This window comes from Bidens hawaiensis, unplaced genomic scaffold (assembly GCF_021521415.1).
Source record: "Bidens hawaiensis isolate Kalapana, Puna unplaced genomic scaffold, B.hawaiensis_p1.1 tig00049269_1, whole genome shotgun sequence".
In the NCBI taxonomy this organism is placed as follows: domain Eukaryota; kingdom Viridiplantae; phylum Streptophyta; class Magnoliopsida; order Asterales; family Asteraceae; genus Bidens; species Bidens hawaiensis.
In genome coordinates this window covers 46,099-73,807 of record NW_027498831.1, presented here as the reverse complement: position 1 = coordinate 73,807, position 27,709 = coordinate 46,099, and the positions used below count along the sequence as shown (strand labels likewise).

General features: G+C 35.8%; 1 pseudogene across 1 annotated transcript; it reads right to left on the bottom strand.

The window, feature by feature from the left end:
- Positions 1-298: 298 nt before the first annotated feature.
- LOC143597948 (protein MICRORCHIDIA 7-like) lies at positions 299-27,709 on the bottom strand (annotated as a pseudogene). Its single transcript, XR_013147017.1, has 17 exons — positions 27,604-27,709; positions 27,378-27,560; positions 19,212-19,256; positions 19,058-19,092; positions 18,879-18,957; positions 18,707-18,799; positions 18,540-18,624; positions 18,357-18,432; positions 17,423-17,543; positions 17,205-17,303; positions 17,015-17,116; positions 16,573-16,734; positions 16,360-16,455; positions 16,226-16,277; positions 15,284-15,395; positions 15,158-15,213; positions 299-723 (listed from the first exon to the last, which is right to left on the bottom strand). The product of XR_013147017.1 is annotated as a protein MICRORCHIDIA 7-like (transcript).

Here is a 27,709-nt window from a genome sequence, read left to right as displayed (position 1 = left end):
GGCAGGGAATATGCTAAGTGTCCCTTTTCACCTCTTATCATAAACTTTAGCGATAGATAAACATAATTTCAAAATTCCCATTTTACCCCTTATAAATTATCGTAAATACAAGTTTTCCAAGTTAATGGATCCTTAATTGCAAGGATTAAATACTTAAATTGGCATTCTAATAACTACAAATTGCAGCAACTGTAGTGAGACTGCCACATCAGTAATGTGCTAAAAATGGTAATTAACTGTAAGTTAAAATGAGTAAAATCAGTTAAAAGTACCCCTAAGTGAGGTGGTGCGACAGCTTTTACCGCTTTACAGTTGGAGAATAATCAGGAAGACTGACCTCTAACGCTGAAAGTAGACGGGCTCTCCGACCATTTGCATGACGTTTATTCTGCGTAATTTGGTTGTTTTCGGTCAAAGGTAATGTTGACTCAGACGAGCTTGCAGTTACACCAGAAAACCCATTTGATGTACCCCTTTTTTCTCCAATATTAAGAATAATAATACTACTACCACTACTACTATTATTATTATTATTATTATTATTATTATTATTATTATTATTATTATTATTATTACGGTTAGTGGCTGCAGAAGGACGCCTGTTAGGTTTAGTTATAACTGCTTCTTTGTGTGGTTGTGAATGAATATTGTCTAGTTTTGGAGCGTGTCTCGTCCTGGAACTTCTCCTTATAGTAGCTTCAGCTGTTTGATCAGGAGAAGGCTCTATACAATAACCAGAAATGTAACATTCGTCATTTTCGATCTTTTTGTATTTGTATTTGTATTTGTATCAAAACCCGACCCGATTTGTAAACCAAATCTTTCACTAATATAAAATGTTGGATTTTTATGTTTCATAATCATCTTTTACCTTTAGGATTTGTTACTAGATTGTATTATTTAAACCTTTTTAAAAAAAAAAAAAACACATGCAAGTATTGATATAAAACAAGGAAAACAAGTTTGACTCATTCCCTATATAAACAACCTCATCCTCTTCATTTTTCTTTGCTCATTTATCTTCTTTCTCTCCCAAATAAAGTTCATATCTCTAACCTCTAAGGTTCTTAATAATCAAGCAATAACCTTCTTTAATTCTTGTTTGTTACTTATTAATTCCTATCTTGTGGCACAACATATATATAATATGCACCCCTTGTTTCATTCGGCTTTCATCTTCTTCGGGAGGTAATATGCTATAAGGCAAGGCTACATGGAGAACTCTTTGTAGTTCTTGTTTATACTATTTTCCTTTAATGTTTTCCTAGTTTTGTTCATATTGTAAATAGTTTAGCTTTTAATTCATGTTTAAAGAGTTTCATGGTATTGGTTATGAAGTCACTAGTCTCGGATTTATCCCGAGATTAGACCCGAATCAAGACCGAACCAAGACCAAACTCTTGTTTACTAGTCTTGTTTATACTATTTCCCTTTAATGCTTTTGTTTATATTGTAAGTAGTTTAGTTTTAATTCATGTTTAAAGAGTTTCATGGTATTGGTTATAAAGTCACCAGTCTCGGTTTTATCCCGAGATTAGACCTGAATCAAGACCGAACCAAGACCAAACTCTTGTTTACTAGTCTTGTTTATACTATTTCCCTTTAATGCTTCTGTTTATATTGTAAGTAGTTTAGTTTTAATTCATGTTTAAAGAGTTCCATGGTGTTGGGTATGAAGTCACTAGTCTTGGTTTCATCCCGAGATTAGACCCGAATCAAGACCGAACTCTTGTTTACTAGCTTTTGTTTTAAATAGTTTTGTTTACTAGTTTTGTTTAAAATAGTTAAATAAACATGTTTATGAAAGATTTGAACCTTGTAACTTCTAAAACCATTTTGATAGTTCTATGGTATTTGGGTATGTGGCAACCATCCTCGGTATCATTCCGAGTCAAGGACCGAACCAAAACCGAACTAAGCCGAGTTCACTTGCCTAAGGCACACAAGTGTATTTTTGGCCATCGAAACTCATCTTTTATTCAAGAATGTATTTTAAACTAATTTTAAGTATTTTATCAACTTACTTGGTGTGTCGGTATCCAACTTGATCTTATAACAAGCTTGGACCGGTGATACCAAATACACACTTAACGGACGTTAAGGTTCTTCATAATAGAACTATATACTTGGTTAAGTCTTTCGATTTTATTTAGTTATCTCAAAACATTTAGAAAGTTAACTTTGAGTTTAGTTAATTATCTAGACCCAAGTTATCAAATCCGAACACTCGATTAAAACCTTGTTTTGGTGTTCATATACCCAAAGGGTCTTGCATTAGTGCATTATAACCCACATAAGTTACTTAACATAGGTTGAGTAATAATTATGAATAAAATACCAAGACCCGGTTTCGAGTAAACCTACTTTTTATAACATGTCTTTAATTTCCCAAGTATTTACATTTTTAAACCATAAACTTCATTTATTTACTTTACTTGTCATATTTTATTTTAAACCCTTCCAAGACTACCTACTAATTAAGACCCGTTTAATCTAGGTCTTGCTCGTTAAACCCGATCTCCGATTATTCACGAATCAATTGTTCAAGTTACTTAGTTAACGTGAGTACATTTCATCCCCCGTTTTCCCTTTTATGTTTTGAGGGTAACATGCATACTTATTCAAAACAAGAATGATTTATTATACACTTTTCTCAAACCACAAACTTTAAGGTATATGATACTTGGAATACTTGCTCTTTTGTGTGTTATATGCCTCATATGCTTTACGTGCACGAGTGTTTATTTTTATGTTGTTGTTGAGCCTCATTAAGTATGATCATACGCTCCCCTAACTACTTAGCCTTGTGCTAGTAGAATAGGGCCTCATTATCCGAGTATGTCAGTTGTTACCGAGTAGAAAGGATCCTCATTACATATGTTTTTATATACCACGATTGATGCTTTTATTTATAGTCTCATATACGTTTGTGGATTTCGCTCATATTATATATACTCAAAACTATGAAATTGCTCACCAACATACGTGTTGACAAATGTTATTTTATGCATGTTACATGTTTGATTATTACTTGAGTTAGAGTTTGAAGACGTCATTCTATTTTGATACCGCTAGGTTATTAGAAGAATGGACAATATTTATTTCTTACGTTTTTTATGTTATTTGTATGAACAATATGTGTTACTTTGGTGATTGAATGAAATTACTGAGTTGATTAAATATTGTCACTTTAATAGTGTCTTGTGTTCTTGGGCAATCCGTTTCACCCCGGCATGTTCCGCCGCCTTTGGTCGGGGTGTTACAGATTGGTATCAGAGCCAAGACTATAAGATAGGTGGTTAGACGTAACGGCCTAGTATAGTTTGCTTTAGGGTCCTTATACGTGTTACCCTACTTGATTGTTCATTACACTTATACATTTAATTGCTTATTCATTTCATTTAATCTACAAAATATACACATGCACACATTCTCATAGTATTCCAAGGTATCCTTACCTTAAAACGCAAAACATTAATTTTATATAGTGTTTTATGGATCACAAACTTAATTTGGATCCCGTTATTTAATATCTCCTTAAAGGTTGCATTTATATCGGGTTTGTAGTCATCATGGAAAGCGAAACACTATGAAACGACCATTTGACAAAAAGATTCCAAGAATCGAAGGTGATATACTTACCTAGAATGGTTGAATTATAGTGTGCGTTTTCTAAGCCTACAAATCGTGTTATATATGTCAATACTTTAAGTTGTCGAATGCAAGCGTTCCGGTTGCCTCCTTATATTTTTTTGGTGTTAAAAATACAAGTTGTTTTTAACATCTCGTTGTATCTTTCCGTTTTTGTTATATGTTATTATCGTTATTTGAGTCACAACAACATAATTAAGACGCGGTGGTACGTGCACATGTTCGAATCCACCTATTATTTTATACAACTTTATTTGTCGGGATATCAAACCCTGGTGATTTCATGTACGATTTTCCCGACTATATATATAAATTTCAAAATCTCAAAACCTCCAATTTTTGAATGGCAAAAGTTTGAAACTTATAAATATATATACATTTTTATCTTTTGATGCAAGTATAAATTGGTTTTTACTAACATTCTCATTCTCATAACTCTAGGATTCACAATTATTAAACCCTACATTTACTCTTTTTCCCTCATACTTATATCAATTACCCCAAACTTATACCATTTCTCTTTTATTATTTTAGAATGCCTCCAATCCGTCGCCAACTACGCAAGCCGAGCTCCGGTCGTCGGATGGCCGCAATGGTAGCAAAAGAAATCGCCGCTGTGATTCCCGGACTCATAACTCAAATCCAAGCCACCCAACCCACCTTACTCAAACCACACCCAACCCCATACCTTTCGCTTTGAAAAACTTCACTAGTGCCAACCCATCCCAATTCTTTGGTACGAACTGTGCCACCACTTTGTTACAATGGTTCGAGAAAATGGAAAGTGTGTTTACTCTTTGTGAGTGCCCCGAACTCAAAAAGACCACGTATGCCTCTAGCATGTTTGAGAATACCGCCCGCACTTGGTGGAATAGCGAGATTTTCACCCATGGAGCGGAAGTAGCTATGGCCTACTCATGGACCAAGCTCAAAGAAGTCATGATGAAAAAGTTTTGCCCAAAACATGAACTTCAAAAACTCGAATCCGAATTTTGGGAACTCAAGCAAGAGAGTGGTGACAACTCCACCTACTCCAACCGCTTTCACGAGCTTAGTCTCTTGGTTCCTCACTTGGTCACTCCCCTCGAAAGGGCTATTGACAAGTATGTCGGCTGTTTGCCTATGCAAATTCACGACTCGGTGATGAGTCGCAACTCGCAAATCCTTCATGATGCTATTACCTTCGCCGGTGCTCTTTCTGAAAACCATGTCAAAGACGATACCCTCTCCATCAAGAAAACGAGTGACAAGAGTAAGCCCGAACCAACCCCTCAAGCTAAAGTCGACCCACAACCTCAAGCCATCAACTGCTCCAACTCCACCCACCACACCAAAAAGAAAGCCAAACCAAATTACCGAAACTATGTTGTCACCCACCCATCACAACCTCAATCCCAATCCCAAGCACTCCAAAACCGAAAACCGTATTCCGACCGCACCCATTATGTAACACTTGTCAACGTCATCATCCCTCCTACTCTGCTTGTCGCCACTGCACCAACTGTAACCGCTATGGTCACACTAACAACGTGTGTCGAGAAGCCTCTCGAGGGCAACCCGCTCCACCGAGGTTTGCCCCATCCAACCAAAATCGTCCCGCTCCTGTTGCTCAAAACCCTCCATCCCAACCTAGGGCTTGTTTCAATTGTGGAGACCCGAATCACTTCCGCAATGCTTGTCCTCGACTTGCTCTTGTTAACCAAGCCCAAATCATACCCGCACCCTACTACCAAACCCAAGCCTACCAAGTTCAAACTTACCAACCCCAAATCCCGCAACTCTTGGCTCCTCCCGCTCAACCGATCCAAGCCATGCAAGCCCTTCCTCCCCCACCACACCTGCAAGCCATGCAAGCTCTCCCTCCTCCTCCAGCTCAACAAGTCAACCACGGAAACCAAGGGCGTGCCTTTATGATGAACGCCAACCAAGCTCAAGTTGCCAACGATGTGGTGAACGGTACGTTTTTAGTAAATGAGCATTTAGCTTCAATTTTATTTGATACCGGAGCTGATAGGAGTTTTGTTTCTTTTAAATTTGAATCTATTCTTGGCGTATCCCGCACTAAACTTTCTCGCCCCTTTTTTTGTCGAACTCGCCAATGGAAATTCCATCATCATCGATTCGGTCATTCGCGATTGTATCCTCACTCTTTGCAAGCACGAGTTCTCGATCGACCTCATCCCGATGCAAATGGGAAGCTTTGACATCATAGTAGGCATGGATTGGTTAGCTTTGCACCGTGCCGAAGTCGTTTGTTATGACAAATTCATTCGTATGCCGCTCGTCAATGGCAAAATTCTCAAAGTCTTTGGCAAAACGATCCCCAAGAAACTCAACCTCATGTCTTGCTCTCAATCTCGTAAGTACTTACGCCAAAAGTACGTTCCATTCCTAGCCTAAGCGGTGGTGAAAGATCCAAAAGAAAAGAAAATTCAAGACATTCCCGTTGTTTGTGAATTTTCCGGCGTTTTTTCCGAAGACGTCTTTGGTCTTCCACCCGTTCGTCCTGTTGAATTTCGAATCGACCTTGTGCCCGGCACGACTCCCGTAGCCAAGGCTCCTTACCGCTTAGCTCCTTCGGAATTGCAAGAGTTATCGAACCAACTTCAAGAACTCTCCGATAAGGGCTTTATCCGTCCAAGCTCTTCTCCTTGGGGCGCTCCCGTCCTCTTTGTGAAAAAGAAAGATGGCTCGTTTCGCATGTGTATCGATTACCGTGAACTCAATAAACTCACCATTAAAAATCGTTACCCCCTGTCTCGCATCGACGATCTCTTTGATCAACTTCAAGGCGCAACTTGTTTTTCCAAAATCGATCTTCGATCGGGTTATCATCAATTGCGTGTTTATGAAGATGACATTCCTAAAACCGCTTTTCGTACTCGGTATGGACATTACGAATTCTTTGTTATGCCTTTCGGATTAACCAATGCACCTGCGGTATTCATGGATCTCATGAACCGTGTTTGCAAACCATTCTTGGACAAATTCGTAATTGTTTTTATCGATGACATTCTTATCTTCTCCAAGACCCAAGCCGAACATGAACATCATTTACGTTCCATTCTCTACCTCCTACGAAAAGAACAACTTTATGCCAAATTCTCCAAATGCGAATTTTGGTTAAAAGAAGTTCAATTTTTGGGTCACGTCGTCAAAGATAAAGGTATTCATGTTGATCCCGCGAAAATCGAGGCCGTAAAAGATTGGAAAACTCCATCCACACCCACGGAAATCCGATCTTTCCTTGGTTTGGCCGGGTATTATCGGCGATTCATTCTAAACTTCTCTAAAATCGCGTTACCCCTCACCGCACTAACTCATAAAGGAGAACCTTACAAATGGGGACCGAAACAAGAAGAAGCTTTCCAAACTCTAAAGCATATACTTTGCAACGCTCCCGTCCTAACCCTTCCCGATGGAAACGACGACTTTGTGGTATTTTGCGATGCATCCAACCAAGGTCTCGGTTGCGTTCTCATGCAACGAGTTCAAGTTATCGCATATGCCTCAAGGCAACTCAAGGATCACGAAAAGAATTATACGACTCATGATCTCGAACTTGGTGCCGTCGTTTTCGCTCTCAAAAATCTGGAGACATTATCTTTATGGCACAAAGTGTGTTGTATTCACCGATCACAAAAGTCTACAACACATCTTTAACCAAAAAGATCTCAACATGAGACAACGTCGATGAGCCGAATTACTTAGTGATTACGATTGCGAAATTCGCTACCACCCCGGTAAGGCGAATGTTGTAGCCGACGCCCTTAGTCGTAAAGTTAATGTCAAATCTGTTCTGCTTCATAGCATCATCATTCAAACCGATCTCCAAGACCGCATCTATCGAGCCCAATGCACCTCCATTGATGAAGGCAATATGTATTATGAAATGTCATGTGGAGCCGAACTTCAACTTGAAACCAAACCCGATGGATTGCTTTTTTTTTAAATCGTTTGTGGGTTCCCGATCGTGATGAACTTAGTACTTTCATTCTCGATAAAGCTCATATGTCGCGATATTCCGTACATCCCGGTGCGGATAAAATGTACTTCGAACTTCGATCTATTTATTGGTGGCCGGGTATGAAAAAGGACGTAGCACTTTATGTCTCGAAATGTCTTACTTGCTCAAAGGTTAAAACCGAACACCAAAAACCTTTTGGTTTACTCGAGCAACCTTCTATCCCCGTTTGGAAATGGGAAGGCGTTACTATGGACTTTATCACCAAATTGCCTCCTACTCAAAAGCAAAATGATAGCATTTGGGTCATTGTTGATCGATTAACCAAATCGGCTCACTACATCCCGATCCGCGAGAAGTACTCCGTTGAACAACTCGCTCAAATCTATGTTCGTGAGATTGTATGCCGCCATGGTATTCCTTTGACAATCATTTCTGATCGTGACGCTCGTTTCACATCCCGTTTTTGGAAATCGCTTCAAGAAGCCTTGGGCACTCGCCTAGATCTTAGCACTGCTTACCATCCTCAAACTGATGGCCAATCCGAACGCACAATCCAAACTCTCGAGGATATGATTCGATCTTGTGATCTTGATTTTGGTGGAAATTGGGATACTCATCTCCCGCTTATTGAATTCTCATACAATAATAGCTATCATTCTAGCATTGAGATGGCTCCTTTCCAAGCTCTTTATGGTCGTAAGTGTCATTCTCCGATTTGTTGGAACGAGATTGGTGAAGCCCAAATCACCGGTCCCGAGATGGTTCAAGACACTACCGATCGTATCGATCAAATCCGCAAAAATCTCCTTACTGCTAGAAGTCGCCAAAAGAGCTATGCCAACAAACGGCGAAAACCTCTCGAGTTTAATGTTGGCGACTTTGTCCTTCTCAAAGTATCCCCTTGGAAGGGGGTAGTCCGTTTTGGAAAGAAAGGAAAACTAGCTTCCCGTTTTGTAAGCCCATTCAAAATCCTCGAAAGGATTGGAAAAGTGGCTTATAAGCTAGATTTACCGCAAGAACTTGCCGGTGTTCATCCCACCTTTCATGTCTAAAACCTCAAAAAGTGCTTAGCCTAAGATAACCTCCATATACCTCTCGACGAAGTACGTATCTATGAAACCTTGCAAATGATCGAAAAACCCGTTGAAACCGTGAACCGCAATGAGAAACGAACCAAACGTAGCCGCATCCGTTTAGTTAACGTCCGTTGGGAATCACGGTGTGGCGCTGAATTTACTTTGGAACGAGAAGACGAGATGAAGGAAAAGTACCCGCACTTATTTATTACGGATTCTTCTTAATTTCGGGACGAAATTTCCTAAAGTAGGGAAGACTGTAACATTCGTCATTTTCGATCTGTTTGTATTTGTATTTGTATCAAAACCCGACCCGATTTGTAAACCAAATCTTTCACTAATATAAAATGTTGGATTTTTATGTTTCATAATCATCTCTTACCTTTTGGATTTGTTACTACATTGTATTATTTAAACCTTTTTTTTGAAAAAAAACACATGCAAGTATTGATATAAAACAAGGAAAACAAGTTTGACTCCTTACCTATATAAACAACCCCATCCTCTTCATTTTTCTTTGCTCATTCATCTTCTTTCTCTCCCAAATAAAGTTCATATCTCTAACCTCTAAGGTTCTTAATAATCAAGCAATAACCTTCTTTAATTCTTGTTTGTTACTTATTAATTCATATCTTGTGGCACAACATATATATAATATGCACCCCTTGTTTCCTTCGGCTTTCATCTTCTTCGGGAGGTGATGTGCTACAAGGCAAGGCTACATGGAGAACTCTTTGTAGTTCTTGTTTATACTATTTTCCTTTAATGTTTTCCTAGTATTGTTCATATTGTAAATAGTTTAGCTTTTAATTCATGTTTAAAGAGTTTCATGGTATTGGTTATGAAGTCACTAGTCTCGGTTTTATCCCGAGATTAGACCCGAATCAAGACCGAACCAAGACCAAACTCTTGTTTACTAGTCTTGTTTATACTATTTCCCTTTAATGCTTTTGTTTATATTGTAAGTAGTTTAGTTTTAATTCATGTTTAAAGAGTTTCATGGTATTGGTTATAAAGTCACCAGTCTCGGTTTTATCCCGAGATTAGACCCGAATCAAGACCGAACCAAGACCAAACTCTTGTTTACTAGTCTTGTTTATACTATTTCCCTTTAATGCTTTTGTTTATATTGTAAGTAGTTTAGTTTTAATTCATGTTTAAAGAGTTCCATGGTGTTGGGTATGAAGTCACTAGTCTCAGTTTCATCCCGAGATTAGACCTGAATCAAGACCGAACCAAGACCGAACTCTTGTTTACTAGCTTTTGTTTTAAATAGTTTTGTTTACTAGTTTTGTTTAAAATAGTTAAATAAACATGTTTATGAAAGATTTGAACCTTGTAACTTCTAAAACCATTTTGATAGTTCTATGGTATTTGGGTATGTGGCAACCATCCTCGGTATCATTCCGAGTTAAGGACCGAACCAAAACCGAACTAAGCCGAGTTCACTTGCCTAAGGCACACAAGTGTATTTTTGGCCATCGAAACTCATCTTTTATTCAAGAATGTATTTTAAACTAATTTTAAGTATTTTATCAACTTACTTGGTGTGTCGGTATCCAACTTGATCTTATAACAAGCTTGGACCGGTGATACCAAATACACACTTAACGGACGTTAAGGTTCTTCATAATAGAACTATATACTTGGTTAAGTCTTTCGATTTTATTGAGTTATCTCAAAACATTTTGGAAAGTTAACTTTGAGTTTAGTTAATTATCTAGACCCAAGTTATCAAATCTGAACACTGGATTAAAACCTTGTTTTGGTGTTCATATACCCAAAGGGTCTTGCATTAGTGCATTATAACCCACATAAGTTACTTAACATAGGTTGAGTAATAATTATGAATGAAAGACCAAGACCCGGTTTCGAGTAAACTTACTTTTTATAACATGTCTTTAATTTCCCAAGTATTTACATTTTTAAACCATAAACTTCATTTATTTACTTTACTTGTCATATTTTATTTTAAACCCTTCCAAGACTACCTACTAACTTAAGACCCGTTTAATCTAGGTCTTGCTCGTTAAACCCGATCTCCGATTATTCACGAATCAATCTTTCAAGTTACTTAGTTAACGTGAGTACATTTCATCCCCGTTTTCCCTTTTATGTTTTGGGGTAACATGCATACTTATTCAAAACAAGAATGATTTATTATACACTTTTCTCAAACCACAAACTTTAGGGTATATGATATTTGGAATACTTGCTCTTTTGTGTGTTATATGCCTCATATGCTTTACGTGCACGAGTGTTTATTTTTATGTTGTTGTTGAGCCTCATTAAGTATGATCATACGCTCCCCTAACTACTTAGCCTTGTGCTAGTAGAATAGGGCCTCATTATCCGAGTATGTCGGTTGTTACCGAGTAGAAAGGATCCTCATTACATATGTTTTTATATACCACGATTGATGCTTTTATTTATAGTCTCATATACGTTTGTGGATTTCGCTCATATTATATATACTCAAAACTATGAAATTGCTTACCAACATACGTGTTGACAAATGTTATTTTATGCATGTTACGTGTTTGGTTATTACTTGAGTTAGAGTTTGAAGACATCATTCTATTTTGATACCGCTAGGTTATTAGAAGAATGAACAATATTTATTTCTTACGTTTTTAATGTTATTTGTATGAACAATATGTGTTACTTTGGTGATTGAATGGAATTACTGAGTTGATTAAATGTTGTCACTTTAATAGTGTCTTGTGTTCTTGGGCAATCCGTTTTACCCCGACATGTTCCGCCGTCTTTGATCGGGGTGTTACAAAAAAAGGTTTCATAAATTATACATTCATGTCTTTTATAATTAATTCCAATGCCTTTGGCTTTCGGGCATGTTTGGTTGGCTGGAACGAAAAGAAATTTAATAATGAAAAATGGGATGATAGAATATATTTTATGATGTTATGCCAAGTCTAACATGTCAAATTAAAGTTACATGTGAAAGTCAATACGGCTCAAAGAAAGTTACTAGCTTCTGACAACTAATAAAAGTTTGAGGATAGTTTCTATAACTTTGGCTAATAAGTTTGTTATTTAGTTTGTGGTTAGTTAAAATCGATAGTTAGCCGTTAATTAGAGACTAATTTAACTGTCTTTCTTCTTTGTAAACTGCTCTCTGTAATTCTTTTCCAAGTCCTAATTCGGTATCGCTTTTAATTCATTCTTAGTTGTCAATCTCGTTGGTTTAACACTTTGGTGGTGTTAATTGTTTCCGCTTTAATCTTCAGCAATAACCAATGTAATGAAATTGATCTTTAGTGGTATTGGTAATTTCCAATCACCGGGAAGCCCACTCACAAATCAGTGAGATGGGGAGCCGGGCGCATGTAGCAACAAGGGGGTTGTGGGCTTAAGGGGTGTTTATTGTGTTTAATGAGTTTCTTAGTGACCAAGTCAAGATTTACTGAGATTACATGTCAACTAAGTTATGTTAACTTATGTATGAGATTAACCCATATATGGATTCATAAGCAAGATGAGAGAGCACGAGTTATGTAATAAGGGTTTTGAGTTATATTTCTTGTGTGAGTATTTATCTCTTTGATGATTAAAATACATGAGGTTTCTTATTAACTAGATAATGTATTCGTAGAGGAGAAAGAGCATATCCAAGTCCCCTATTCAGTTGGATCAGATCTAGTAGCACTCACTACTAATGTAGGTTATTACTACACATCTATTTTTGTTATTGTTGCCTACACATATACATACCATGTATTTTTTACCTAAATATGTGCAAATATATATCTTGTACCTACACATCTGTAAACATATATTTTTATTATCTAAACACACGCATACCATGAGATTTTTGTTTCCAACACATGTGAATACACATGCTTTCTGTTACATGTACATGTGCATATAGCGGAAAACGTTTTTCCTGAAAATGCACGTGTAGGTACGTAAAAACCAAAACACACAACATATCACTAGCTATGTAAAAAAACTCACTAAAGGGCTTCTAGCCTAGCAATATCAAGGGTGTATGTTACCTACATGTTCTGATCCACTGGGACAGAGGTACATTTACATACCGCCAAAACCAGACCCTGCTAATAGCTATGCTATGCGTGATATTTTATTGGGTATGGTTGTCTTCGTTGTGAAGATAATGTATAAATTAATAAATATATGAATTTTTGTGTTAGATTTTTATGTACATTACCTACATACGTGTAGGTAAGAAGTACAAAATTTTAAAAATATGAACCAGTAATTAAAAAGTTAAATGATTTGAACTTGTTTTTTTTTGTTCTCGAAATAAATGAGTGTTCTGTAATGGTCCTTACCATGTATATAAAGACAAGGTGTATAAGACCATACGTTATTTAATGAAACTTATACTGTTTTTTACAAACTATTAATACAAATTAACCATGATAAAATCTCATTTGACCTAAATTAAGATTAGAATTTAAAGGTAGGACTTCCGGTTGGATTATAATTAAAAGGTAGGACTTCCATTTATTCTTGGAAAATAACTAATAAATTTTGTCAACGGTTTCAAACAGATTATGTTACCGAATATACAAACATAATACTTCCTGCTCAAAACATCCTACTATGATTATTGACAAAAAATAGACAATAACGAAACACTATAACTGACTTTGAGACGTCCTTGGTTTAAAAAGGCGCGCCTCAGGCGTGAGGCGCTCGAGGAGTTTTTTAAAACGCCTTATTTAACGTAAGGCGATAAATTACATGAGGCGCCATGAGGCGATGCATTAGCGGGTGAGGCGTGAGGCGCTTGAGGCAGCGCTTCATGTGATGCAGTCTGAATTAAATAAAAAAACGTAACTATTTGGGACCATTTGCTTAAAATATTCACGTTGGGAACATTACCAGCTATATATATATATATCATTCTATCTTCAACTCAAATCACTCTTTAATTTTTATATTCAAAGTTTATTTGCTCCTCGATTATTACTCCCATCTTTTTTAATTACTTCAAACTTATCTTCTCCTAATTATTACACATCTTTTTATGACTCAAGGTATGTTTTCTTCATTGTTCCTTTTTACTATATACACTTCTAGTTTTTATCCCCCCGTGTTACGGGGGTTGTTTTATATTGTTTGTTCTAATATTTATTTATTTTTGAATTTATATTTTTTTATTGTATGAAAGTTAATAATATACTTATGGTTTGATGATAAATTGTTTCACAAATAAATGAGATGTTATAACCCGGTTTAAAAACTATATGGTTTTGATGAGACCCGGGACCCGTTTATTTTTTTGGAATATTGGATTTTAATAATCCCTATTAAATGGTATTGGCCAATAATAATCCCTATTCGTTTTATCACCACTGGCGGTCTCAAATTCAAAAAAGTTGGCCCCCAATGGTCCCCCGTTAAAATTGACTTAACGGCGTTAGAGTTTTTTTTTAAATTTGGCTTTTGATCGTTAGGAGGATACGAGTCGATTGGTGTAAAACTTAGTTTGAAATAGTGCTTTTTAATTATAAATAATATTTATGAAAGTTAATAATATACTTATGGTTTGATGAGACCCAAGATCCGTTTATTTTTTTTACTATAAAATTGGTTTTTTAAATTTATAATATATATATATATATATATATATATATATATATCTTTTTTAAAATAAATAAGATTAATTTTTAGTATATCCTATTTTATAGGATTTTCACATTAATAATTTGGTGAGAATAATTTTTTATTTAATGAGATGTTATAACCCGTTTAAGAAATATATGGGTTTGGTAAGACCCATACCCATGAATTCGGGTCAAATGCATGAGAAGCCTCCATTTAAAAATCAAGCAAATCTGACGACTCCAAAAAAAGGGGGAACGACCACATCACGACACGTATGATTTTTATGTTTTCGTTTATATATATTATAGATACTTTAAGTGTTTAATAATAAAAGAAAGTATAAGTGTGTAGTCATATATATGACTATACACTTATACTTTCTTTTATTATTAAACGCTTGTGTAATACATTTTTTATATTTAATCAGCTCGTTTTTCAAGAATGTACAAGTGTTTTGCAACTTTTAAGTATGTTTTTATAATGTTTAAACTACATATAAAGTATTGATCATGTTTAGTTTTATAAATATGTTTTATTTTATTATTGATTAACAAGTAGAATATGTCATGTATAATTAATTTTTAGTATTTTTTTGTACTGAGCGCCTCACGTACGCGAAGCTCTCGCCTCACGCCTAGCACTTTGCGCTTCGGTTTTTTGGACCAAAACGCCTCGCCTCGCCTAACGCTTTTTTAAATCAAGGAGACGTCTGTCGGCTCTCCAATTACGCAAAAAATAATTTTTCAGTCTTTTCTAAATAATCGAATTTAGCAGTAAGCAAAATATTTTACTAGGCATATCACCTAAAAGTACCGATTTTGATTTTTGACGCAATATCAAGAAACTACCAAAATAGTATAGCAAATACCTGTGTCCTCGGCACTTTTCCCATCAGTGTAGCCAACTTTGTGACAGTTTGCATACCTGAATCAAGAAATATTTATGTTTTAACATATAAATATAACATTATTATTACTATCAACGACACATATACCAGTATGTCTTCTGCATTTAAAGAAGGCGTCCTTCAAGTCTTTGAAGAACCGTGGTCCGCTCAAACCCTTGCTTATCATGAGCTGGTTCAACAAAATCAGCTTCCAATACACCTAACCAACCAAACCAAAAACAACGAAAGTTTTGATCTAGAGAACCAATAAAAACTCACGGACCCAAACTTATCTCATTTCTTTTCTTATAAGGTTTACCTTTCTAAAAGAAAAACTCTATTGCGATATTAGACATATTACATGTATGTAATGTTGTTGTATTACATATATATTATATAACAATATTGTTGTAATACATATATGCAATACAACAATATTGTTATATTATATGTCATAAAACAATATGACATACGCTGACACGCACACTTACATATACAAAATATATGAAATTTCATGATCGATATTATTTTATGTTTTTTTCTAAATTACCTTTTGATAAAGAATAACAATATATAAGAAAGAAAAAAGAAAAAAGAAATTAAAAATGATTTTTTACGCGGGTTCTTTATTAGTTCTCTCAAGAGGAGTATATATAAAAGGGGCCATGAAAAACCATAAAGATATAATAAAACCGAAAAAGCTACCACCAACCAATCAAATTCTATTTTCTTTCATCCTTTAATTATAAGGTTAAAAATGGAAAAAAAGATAAGAAAAAAGTTGTGGCTCATGAAGTTACAAATATGTAGCTAGCGAAGCTACATATATGTGTCTTATACGAATTCGTATATGTACCGTACAAGTTATATATGTGTCGCTTCGTGGACTATAGAATACATACTTTTTTGTTTCTTTTATATATTTTACGTTTATAACCTTACAATAAAAAAATGAAAAAAAAACGATTGGTTAGTTGTAGTTTCTAGGTTTTCTCATATCATATTAGTTTTCTCATGATCTTTTTCATATGTACGTACACACACACATACCTATGATCCCGCGACCACGACTTCCTGCAACATGCCAGAGTCTCCAAAATGGCTGTAAAACAAGATTCATTTTGCAATATGAGAAATGTTGCTTAGAACAATTGCAGTGTCATAAAAGTCAACAATAAATCTACCTTGATGAGTCTGTTTTTATGATAAACATTGAATCCCTGAACATCAATATGAGCTTTTGCATCCTTTACAAACCCCACAGTAGCAAAAACAACAATCTGTTTGTTAATTGCACAAACAGAACACAAGTATTATACAGGTGGAAAAATGGGTGGATTGGAGAACGGGTCAAAATATGTCTAGTCAAAATATGTCTACTTTTTAACTGTTATTACATTTGAATCCTTGGGGATCCCTTCAAGACCGGGATGTGGGCGATACATGACCACATTTGTCATCATCATATCATTTATTATACTATGATACTCCACATCTCTCCCACGAAGAATCATCCGGAAATTATGAGGGACTCTTAGATATAAAATCGATGCATAACTCTGACAAAAAAAGAAAGAACAAAATTATAAAATATTGGATCTCAATCGTGTCGGGTTGAGGTGGGTTATAGGCTGATGGTTGAATTAGGAAACCCAAACACGACTCGCATTTTTGTTGGTGTCAAAGATTTCAACCTAACCCACATACACATAAGTTTGTGTCAACCCGAACACTACCCATTTAAACCAAGTTTTTGTTTTAAAAATTCAAACACGGTCCATTTTTAACAGGTTATGCCTGTTCATGTTTTTGTTTTAAAAATTCAAAACTAAGGTTTACCCTGAGTGAGTGACGGTATGTCAAGTAGTGTCTAGAGTTTGGATATTGTTGTGCCATTTCTATTTTTTTCTCGTCTCGATTAACACCTCGAATTTGAATGTCCTGAAAGAGAAAATAAATAATGTCTATTAAACTTGTAAAATATGACCGTAAAGGAGTTACTTGAATATCAAGAATAACATAAACAAACATCATCATCAGCATCAAAATCGAGCTCTAATTTCCCTTGATCATCCTCCCATAGATTATAAATGATTATGCGCGTACCCTGATCCTTCATATGATCAAACTACAAGGTTAAAAGAAAAAAGATATCAATATAAAAATACTATATGTGCTTTTAGGCAATAAAAGAATCCATTATCAACATGTAAAAGCAATGTGATTAATTAATAAAAGAAGTATCACTTGTTTCAAGAGATCTGCTTCACTTGAAAATGGAGACCATTGTCTCAACGTTTGTATTCCAGTCACCGGCTGATGATCGCTTTATCTTTCTCCATTCTTGCCCACTTTTCTCATAATCAAGCTTTTTGTTGTAGTCGACGAGTCAACCACCAAAAATAAACAAAACAGCCCACAATAAGTTACTTCTAGGGCTGTAAAAGAGATGAGACAGGCCGAGTGAGCCAAGTTGGTATTGAGATCGAGGTCGACATGTAAAACGGTCGAGTTGGCTCATGGCTCATCGAGCCAGCACGCTTATTTTATTATAAATATAATTTTAATTTTTACAAAAACTGTTATATATAAAGAAAAAGTTATTTTTAGCATGCACGTACACAACGCATAATTAATAACCTACAAAAATTATAAATTATACATATATATTATTATTTGGGCTACCTCTTATTTAAATAGGGCAAATACCATAAAAAAACCAACATACTTTCTATTTATATAAATATTAAAATTTGCCTTACACTTTTGGGCTACAGCTTATTATTAAAATTTGGGCTTTAATTTAAAAGAGCCAATGAGCCAGCTAACCAAACCTAACGAGCGAGCCAACGAGCCAGCTAAACAAACCTAATGAGCAGGAAACGAACGAGATTACCTTGGCTCAGCTCGTTTACAAATCGAGTCGGCTTGGGTCATTTCTTAAACAAATTGAGTCTGCTCGGCTCGGCTTGGCTTGGCTTGGCTCTTGTAAAAGAGCAGATTTCTAGCAAGTTTTTTTTTTAAATCGAGCCACGAGTTACTTGCTATGAAAAGATTCATAAACAAATTTCAAATACACGTTGCAACCAGCTAAATGGTTTGACATGAAATTTCAATAACTTTTTAGCTTTTAGGATTCAAATACTTAGAAAATAATTTAAGCATGAGTTAATTTAATTACCATGGGAACTATTATATCGTCTTTCCCTGTTCTCGTTAGAAAAGTGTAGGACAATAGACCAATGCTCTGTGTAGGCCTTCAAGGCAACATCAAATCAAATCTTATTAGTATTTAGTATTTTTAAAATCATTGTTATTATTATTAAAAAGAATACGTGGTTCGTAATATAAATAGACCACAAACGTTTTCCCATATTTTCCAGAGCACCGAGTGAAGACAATAACATCCGCTCCAAGCCTCATAGTACTTGTCTTGAATCCATTTCCATTTATTCAAAATTACAAGGGCAAATAAATAAGAAAATAAATCAAAATTACCCTAATAAGTAAATGGGTCAAAATTGCACTTACATTGTCCAATTGTATCCTTAACCTTGCTTTTCAAAGAATACCCAAGAGACATGCAATATCTCATTTTTTCTGGGCTCATCCCGCCACCATCATCTACAATAGTAAGTAGGTGAAAATTGTTTAAAGAAATGATTTTATATTTCGTATACCCGAATTGAAAAATAACCCATACCTTCAATCAAAAGCATTCTCTCATTATCTTTCTTATTTGTAAGCATATCAATTTTCACATATGTTGCGCCACTGCAACTCTTAACAAAGTAGCAAATAAGTGAAACATCAAAATATATAACATAATGATAATAACATTATTGTTATTGTTGTGTATGTGTGTATAGACTGGAAAAGTACTTCATCTAGTGAATTGTCCAAAAGCTCGGCAAAAGCTGCATGAGTACATATACACACGTATGTTACCAAAATAATTAGTGATTATAATTAGGACAAAAAAAACTATAGATAAATAACCAACTTAAGGAATTATGAATATTTGAATTAATATTACCGCCGAGAACCCATTTATGACTAACCCTTAAATGATCGATACCACCTACAAATATGAAACAAATGAGTTTTATAACTTGCTCTTGCCAATCTTAAACTATAAAGGTTCAAACTTGGGATCTCCCCTCTAAGTGGCACGCGCCTCTACCAAGTGCACTAACCTGACGGCCCACGTTGGCTCCCTTTTCCAATTTAGTACATATGTGACCGTACAAAATTGTGCAAATAACAATTATATTCACACTAGCCTAAGGTTGCATGTTATTACAAAGATAGAGATCAAACCAAATTCTAGGACATATCGTTTAGAGGTTGATTTCAAAAGCTCGAGTTTGTCTCATGAGTAGTTTTTCAAGCTTGAGCTCAGCTCGTTTATTACTTAATAATTGTTTTGATTATTTTTTTATAGCTTTTTTTAATATATAATTTTTGCATATATATATTTACACATAATATAAACTACTTTAATTATATCATAATTTTATATGTAATAATCTCCCTGTATAATAAAAGAAGATCAAGTTTGGTGACACATGTCTTTTAAACACGTGTCAAACTTACAAGCAATTTATTGACGTGTCGTGATATGTTGCTTCCTTGAACCTGCACATGTCTCACGGGTCAAGTTTATCAAAAATGGTTTTTAAATTTTAAGCCAACAAAATATGGATCATATTTAAAGTTACTTTCTCTCTCATTTTCTCTCTCACTCATTATTCAGAAACTTCGTACATTTGAAAGTTTAATCCTATCCAGATTTCAAATTTCAAATTTCAAAATCTTGTCCGTGCTCTTCAATGAATGAAGCTTATAACCCTAGAAAGTAAAAACTATATTTGTTCTTGATATTTTAAGATCTAACGTTAGGCAAATCGTTCTTTCAATCCACCCTTATTGTTGCTGTAATGTAAGTATTTCTTGTCATTTAATCACTACTTTTAGGTTGTCTCTTTAATTCACTATAGTTATTATATCAACATTTCAATCCACCTTTGTTTTATCGTTTATGTCATATTTAAGTTACTTTATATATTTATTTGATTTTTAAAATATTTCATAGATTATATTTATAAATAAATAAATAATCGTTCAACCCGTGTGTCACACGGGTATATAGACTAGTAACTAATATATCAATTAATAAACATTAAATTAAAAAAATCATATAAATGAACAGCTCGTTTAGGCTGGATATGTTAAGCCCGGCTTGAGCTCGTTTAAGTTCGGCTCGATTCGATTATCTAATGAGCTGGTATCAAGTAGCTAACGAGAGGCTTAGAGGCTCGACTAGGCTCGTTTAAACCCTAGTCCAAATTCCAAACCCCAATTTACTTATAAAATGGTGTTTAATCATGTAATGGTTTGACCATTCAATAATATTATCATTTTTCTCCTGATAATTTTCTCAATTATAGTGCCTTCATCTCAAACTTCTTTAATGTTGTTCACTTTCTAGCGTTTGTCTACTTGCTTTCTAAAAACAACCCCAAAATCAACTAAAATAATAATTTAAAAGAAACATAAATACTAAATTTAACTAATTAACACTGGTAGGGTTACAACTTTGGTGGGATGGTAAAGGCTTTGGTCTTTGGGTGAGAGGTCCAGGGTTCGATTCCTGGCTTTGGCGGTATAATGTAAATAGTAGGAGGAAAGCTTGAACATTCAAAAAAAAAAAAAAACCCCTTTTTTTTTAGTGAGAGGTAAGGGTACCTTTACTACGACCCAACCAATTATGCATTGTCATCCCATTTTTATTTTGAACTACCCAGAACTATCATAAGGGATGACGCCTAACGGCGCAACCTTGAACTACACTAAAGATTTAATTTTTTATTGAAGTATAACTAATTGTTATATATATTAAATTTGAACTTCTGATTGTTCATTGCTATTCGCGCATCATCAATTGTACTTCGTGGTCTTATTGTTGTGCCTTTTGGGTTGGGTTTGGACACGTGTTCTTGGGTTATGCATAAAATGCTCCACGTCTCTCTCACACACCTTTCTATTTATTTTCTTGATGCTTTCCATACAGCTACCAACAGATGTGGCTGTGGTTGGTGTCTCTCTCTCCTCAGGCACAAACCATCGTGTAACTGCCGCCTCTTATCTTCATTCCATGTGAATGGAACCAAAGCAACAGGTCTCCGTTAGCCACGAACCACCATCATCGGTTGCTTTCTCTCTATTGCTTTAGAGATCATCGGCCACCGGTGGTGTGTCGGATGGCGGAAGTCTGAGGGTGATGTTGTGCCAGTTCAGATTTTGTCTGTTATGGCTCTGATTCATCTTTTGTTACTCCGATTTCGTTTATTATGGCTCCAATTCTTCAACATGTTGTCGGGTTTAATTTTGTAAACCCGGCGATGGCGGAGACCGGTGACTTTTGGTTGTCTATGATTGTGTTAAAAGTAAGTGTTGATGTTGTCCACTGCCGTGCTCCGATTACCTTACCACTGTTGTCGGGTTCCATTTCGGAACCCTAGGCAGCGGTGGTGGCGGAGGTAAGACGATGATGATATGTATCTGAGTCGGTGAGTTGTGTTCGCTGCACAGTACAACATTTGTTTGTTGAGATGCCTAGACTTTTATGAGTTTGTTGTTGATTCTTTTGGGTGACTGGTTTGGTGGCCATGAAATCCCCAAATTGTTACATATAAGTATGTGTATGATGTATTATACTAAGCCACAAGCGAAACCGAAACGAGCTAAAACACATGGCCACCCCTGCCCATGCATTCCCGTTGGCATTTAACAGCCACTTTGCCCCAAGTATGTACTATGTCTAACACCACATAGCAGAATGTAATAAGTATAAATGACAATGTGCAACTGGGTTTACATTGTAACATCCTAAAATTTATAATGTTGAATAAAGAAAGTTACGTTTAGTGATTTCGCGTTATTAATTAATTAATATCGAGTAAAGAACGAATCATGGACTTAGATTAATTGAGATGGATTAAATGAGAATGGGCCTTAGGTCCATGGGCTTTAAGGGATATAAATATCCCCTAAACCAAGCTAAAACCCTAAACCCTCATTTCATTTCCATCTTATTCTCTAACACACTCCAAACACACACACACACCATAAACGAGCAAGACCCGAGAGAGAGTAAACGTTAGTTGGTATTAGATCTTATTACACGAGATCTAGAGTGCATAAACAAGCTAACCAATATCGAACGAGCGCTAAAGGTATGTTCTTGACCTTTAAAGTTTACGTTTTATTGAACGTTTAGCCTTTTGAATGTCCTTAAGCTTAAAGATCCAAGCTTTATAGTATATACGGGATATATATACGACCGAAAATGGTTAGGGAACGTTAGTGGGTGATGTCGAACCAAAACAAGAGTATTAAAATCGCCAAAATGCTTGATAAAAACCAAACCCGTAGCTGAACTGGGCAACTTCGCCTGCGAACTGGCCAACTTCGCCTTCAAAGCTTAACTTCGCCTTCAAAGCTCCTACGGCCAAGTTCGCCTAACTGGTAACTTCGCCTAACTGGTAACTTCGCTTAAGGCCAAGTTCGGCTAACTGGTAACTTCGCCTAAGGCCAGGTTCGCCTAACTGGTAACTTCACCTAAGGCCACGTTCGCCTAACTGATAACTTCGCCTAAAGCTAAGTTAGCTTAAGGTTTAACTTCGCCTAAAGTTAAGTTCGCTTAGAAAATAAATTAAAAACCTAATGAAAAATGTGTTAAGACAGTTAATGGAAATAAAATTTTTCCAAGCTGACCTGGCAGCTCGACCCCAGCCAGGGGCTCTGCCCCTTGGACCCTGCTAGGGGCTGCCGCCCCTTAGACCCCGCTGCCAGGGGCGCTGCCCCCGGATCCCCGTTCGTTGTGGGTCATATAAAGATAGAAATACAACATGAGTAGTAGTAGTTAATTGATACGTATACTTGTTATACAGTCAGCCGTGCACAACTGAATAAGGGAATAACTATTAACGGAGAGCGTAACAGGATTCAGGTGAGTTTCTAGCCCCATTTATGTGTTATGTTTTCGGGGCTGTGTGCATACTCGATATGTTTGTTAATACGCTTATCCTAAGAGATAAGTGTATGCCTTATGTGAATAATGTGATATGTATGAATGATGGCTTGACGGTACGTGAACGATCTTCGGATATTGCACGTACTGTCAGGTTGGAACGCTAAGTATAAGGTAAGTATGATATGTATGCTTATGTGTATGAATGTGATAAAGTTAATAACAGAAGGAAAGGATGGTTGTATGGTTACGAAGAGGGTACCGAGCCCTAATAATACTCGAGGTATGATGTATGGTTGTATGGTAACGAAGAGGGAATCGAACCCTACTAATATTCGAGAACTAGGGAACCGTACCCTACTAATATTCGAGGAAAGAGGGTACCGAGCCCTAATAATACTCGAGGTATGATGTATGGTTGTATGGTAACGAAGAGGGAATCGAACCCTACTAAAATTCGAGAACTAGGGAACCGAACCCTACTAATATTCGAGGAAAGAGGGTACCGAGCCCTAATAATACTCGAGGAAGGAGGGTACCGAGCCCTAATAATACTCGAGGAAGGAGGGTACCGAGCCCTAATAATACTCGAGGAATGTAGGGCGTAATGCTCTTTATAACGTAAGATATGAAAGCAAGTTAATACAAAAAAGGAAAGTAAGAAAGTATGAAATTATGAATGAAAGAATATAAGTTTATTTGTATTGTATGATGTATGATTAACTAGAACTCACTCAGCGTAGCTGACTTTTAGTATGCACGCAGGTGAGTAGGATGAGGCAGCTCGCTTGAGGAGACACGTGGCACTGAATAAGAGGCTGGCATCGGAAGACTCAAGACGTTTAAGTTTAATGTTTCGTTTATTTTGAAAGACAAAATGATGTTTTAAGACAAGACGTGTTTTGTTATGAAATGTTTTATGAAAGCTTTTATATTACGCGAATGTTTTAATTAACTCTGATATTTAGAACTGCGTTTATGAGTAAATCCAACACGAAAGTAGGGCTACCGGTAACGGGGCCTTACATACATGTCCCGGCATACCCCACCGGACCTGTCAGTTGGGTTTGTCAAACCGATAGTACTATCCACACGTCACCGGCACGAAGTTAATCACTTGTGTTTGTGGGGACTTTCAAGTGTTAGTACTTAGATAATTCACATCATCACACGTTTTCAAGTATATAAGTATATGTAAACATACTTTCCACCCCAAAAGTTCGTAACACAGTTTAGAAGGTGGAGGTCGTGAAACTCACCTTATCGTAGTTCGCACATAAATTATGTATTAATAGGTCAGGTGCCTCGCTTATAGCCTGATTCCTATAAACGGTATCGTATCATTAATACTAGTACAGTGTTTAGGCTAAATCGGGCTGTATAACTAATCTGGGTATAGCTGTTAGGCCCAGAACATGACCATAGTCTTAGATTGTGACGTTGTATACTATGAAATGATAACAACTGGATTTGGCTCAGTTTCACCGTTTCCCTAGCCTAGCCAAGTTGATCGTTTATGCGTTTTGGGATTAGGTAAGATCACAAAAACTTAAGTAAACATGTTGATTGATAAAATGATTTAATTTATAAAAGAATTTTAAGGTTTCGGTATTTGGATTGATCGCAGGGTTCGTTTCCGTTTTCACACGGGTTTGATTATACAAAACGCGTACAATCCACCCGAATTGTCCGGAATTCTCGTAAAAAGTTCGTTTTTATCAATTTCATTCAAAAATATGATATTTGACGACTTTTGACATTTTGACATACCAGTCAGTCCTTTAAACACAAAACTGTCGGTTTCGTTAAAACAATTATAATTTAAATCTTTGATTAATCATAACTAAATACGTACTTATATATAAATTATGTAAAAATTTTTAAAAATAAATTAAAATATGGAAAATTTTATAAAAATACTTTCAGAAATTTTATGATTATTTATTTATTTATAAAAATTCATTTAATAGGTTATAATCGTGTAATAAATGGCTCGTTTATAACAAACGACCTCCGAAAAATCCAATAATTTTTAAAAATGGCCTCAATATTATTAAATAGCCTCTGCAAAATCTCCAGAACCTAACTCTTTTGAGAAAATGCCTTTTTGTGCGTTTTTCGGCTGTTAAAATTCGGTTAAATCATAATTGCACAAACCATACTTAGGCATTTCCAATGATCCCCAAACTTTACCAGTGATCTTACCATCACATATTAATCTCCAAAACCAAATTTCATAATTTTTCAATATGTTTAGCTATTTTTCCCAAATAAACGCTCATAAAAGGAAATAAATTCACCAAATATTCTCCGTTTATCAAAAAATTACCAAATTTGAACAGGGACTCATTTAAATGATCCCTAATGTCCCTGAAAATTTTCAAAAACAAAAAACAAGCACGTCACAACCTAATACTAAACAGCCCTTAAACGAGTGTTACGGGTTTACCTTGTCGGTTTTCGATGAGTTTTGCTAGCTTAAACGACTTTCCGGGTCTCGGGTTGCAAACTCAGTGTATGTACATATCATATAACATCAAACCAAGCATAAATCATCCATGTGACAGCCTTAATAATTAGGGTTTCGGTTTTGGGTTCAAACCGAACTTTCAAACCGTAAAAATGTTGTATGCATGTTCTAATCCGAGTTTTTGATCAAAATAGTATATGTTCCTGGTTTGTAAACATGTTTAACATCAAAACATAATTTTACTTGATTTTTATGGTTTTTGAATGGTTAAACATGTTTAAAACTAATCAATAACTAATTTTTCATGTTTAAACTATGTTAATTAAGTATGAAATCAATGAAAATTAAGGGGTTTACCTCAAAAACTTGGCTGAAAACTTGAAGAACACAACTGAGATGTTTCTAGGATGTATTTGGAATAACTAATATGTTTAAGGCATAGCTTATTTAACAAGCTATAAAAAGGGAGTCCATCCCCCCAACTTGCGGCCGCAATTAATAAGGGCCCATTGGGCCTCCTTTTAGCCCAATGGTGCCTCGGTTTTCGTGCCACGCGTAAACGTCGTTTCAAATTTTAATTCGGGTCCGGTTTTTCATAAGAAAACTAGTTCGAGTGCGAAACCAGCGCGAAAACGAGTGTTTTTCAGCTTCTTTTTGTAAAATAAGAAAAACGTACTGACTCGTTGTAAAATTCCAAAATATTTTCACGGATTGCTTAGAACATGTCATATAAGTGTTTTATAAATCTTTTTCGGCTTAACGGATGCTACAATGCTCGTTTTGATATTAACGATTGCGTTTAAGTTTATAGCGTATCGATAAACGAAACCTTTTTCGTTTAAAGAGTTTTAAACGTAGTGGGGCATAAATATCAATATGTTAGCCTCTATAATATATCTATAACTCGTATATGACCCCTCAGTATGTATACGGGTCATAATTAGTATCGCTCGGTTACTCGTTTAAGCACTACGAATTAACCGATTTATCGTTTACTTGCTACATAGTGAATATAATATACCTCGTTTTGTCACGAATGTCACAATTTGTCTCACCATATTTTGTCATTTCAAACACCCTTGGCGCTCTGTACGATCGTGGTGTTAACTGAATAGTGTTAACGGAATAGAAGAGACTATTCATTGGACACACAACACCACCCTTTCCTCTTCTCTTCAACGGTGAAATACTACCCATGAACAATACCCACCGGCGACTTTTGGGAGGGTGGCGGTGGTGTTAACTGAATACCTGGATACCCGAGCTCCACCCCACCACCCTATGGCATCCATGGATATCCATGGCTCTTAACCCTAAGTAGGGGCCACATCACTCACTTTAACCCCTTTCTACAACCTGCTTAACCCCTCAGTTTAATTTAAAAACAATTCTTAAATTAAGTTATTGCGTGTGATGTAAAGAATGTTAAAGTCCGTTAACAGCTTAACCCAGCTTGCCTTTAATGCCCTTAGCCCATAAAGGGAGCGGGTGTCCATTCGTTAGTCTTTATCAAATCAGTTTTAGCTAATTAACTCCTTGGACGTCACTAGGCCTAAAAGTATAATAATTAATCGCAGTTTCATATATACTTAAACAGTTAAACCCAAACACTTCAAATTTAATTAACTAACCCTCTGAAAAACAAACAATAAATATTAATATTAAATAGTTGAATGCCTTTCCACATACATATATACCTGAAGCTGAAGCTGAAGCTGCAGTCCAATCACCGACGGAACGACGTCCTTCGAAATCACCGGATTTCCAAAACTGTTTACAACTCGTGACACGTGGCAATGTCTTTGGCGGCAAAGGATCCAGAAAACCATCCGGAAGAATGACTCCTTCAGAAAGTTTCTTCCTCTTGTTATTATTATGACCTTCATTAACATTATTATGATCATCATCGTCTGAAGTACGTACTATCGAGATCGATCAACGGAATATCTGAAGCAGCATCCTTTGTTGGTGTTGTTGTTTTAGTGTTGTTGAGTAGTTGCATGTTCATTTCAACAATTTCATGATCCAT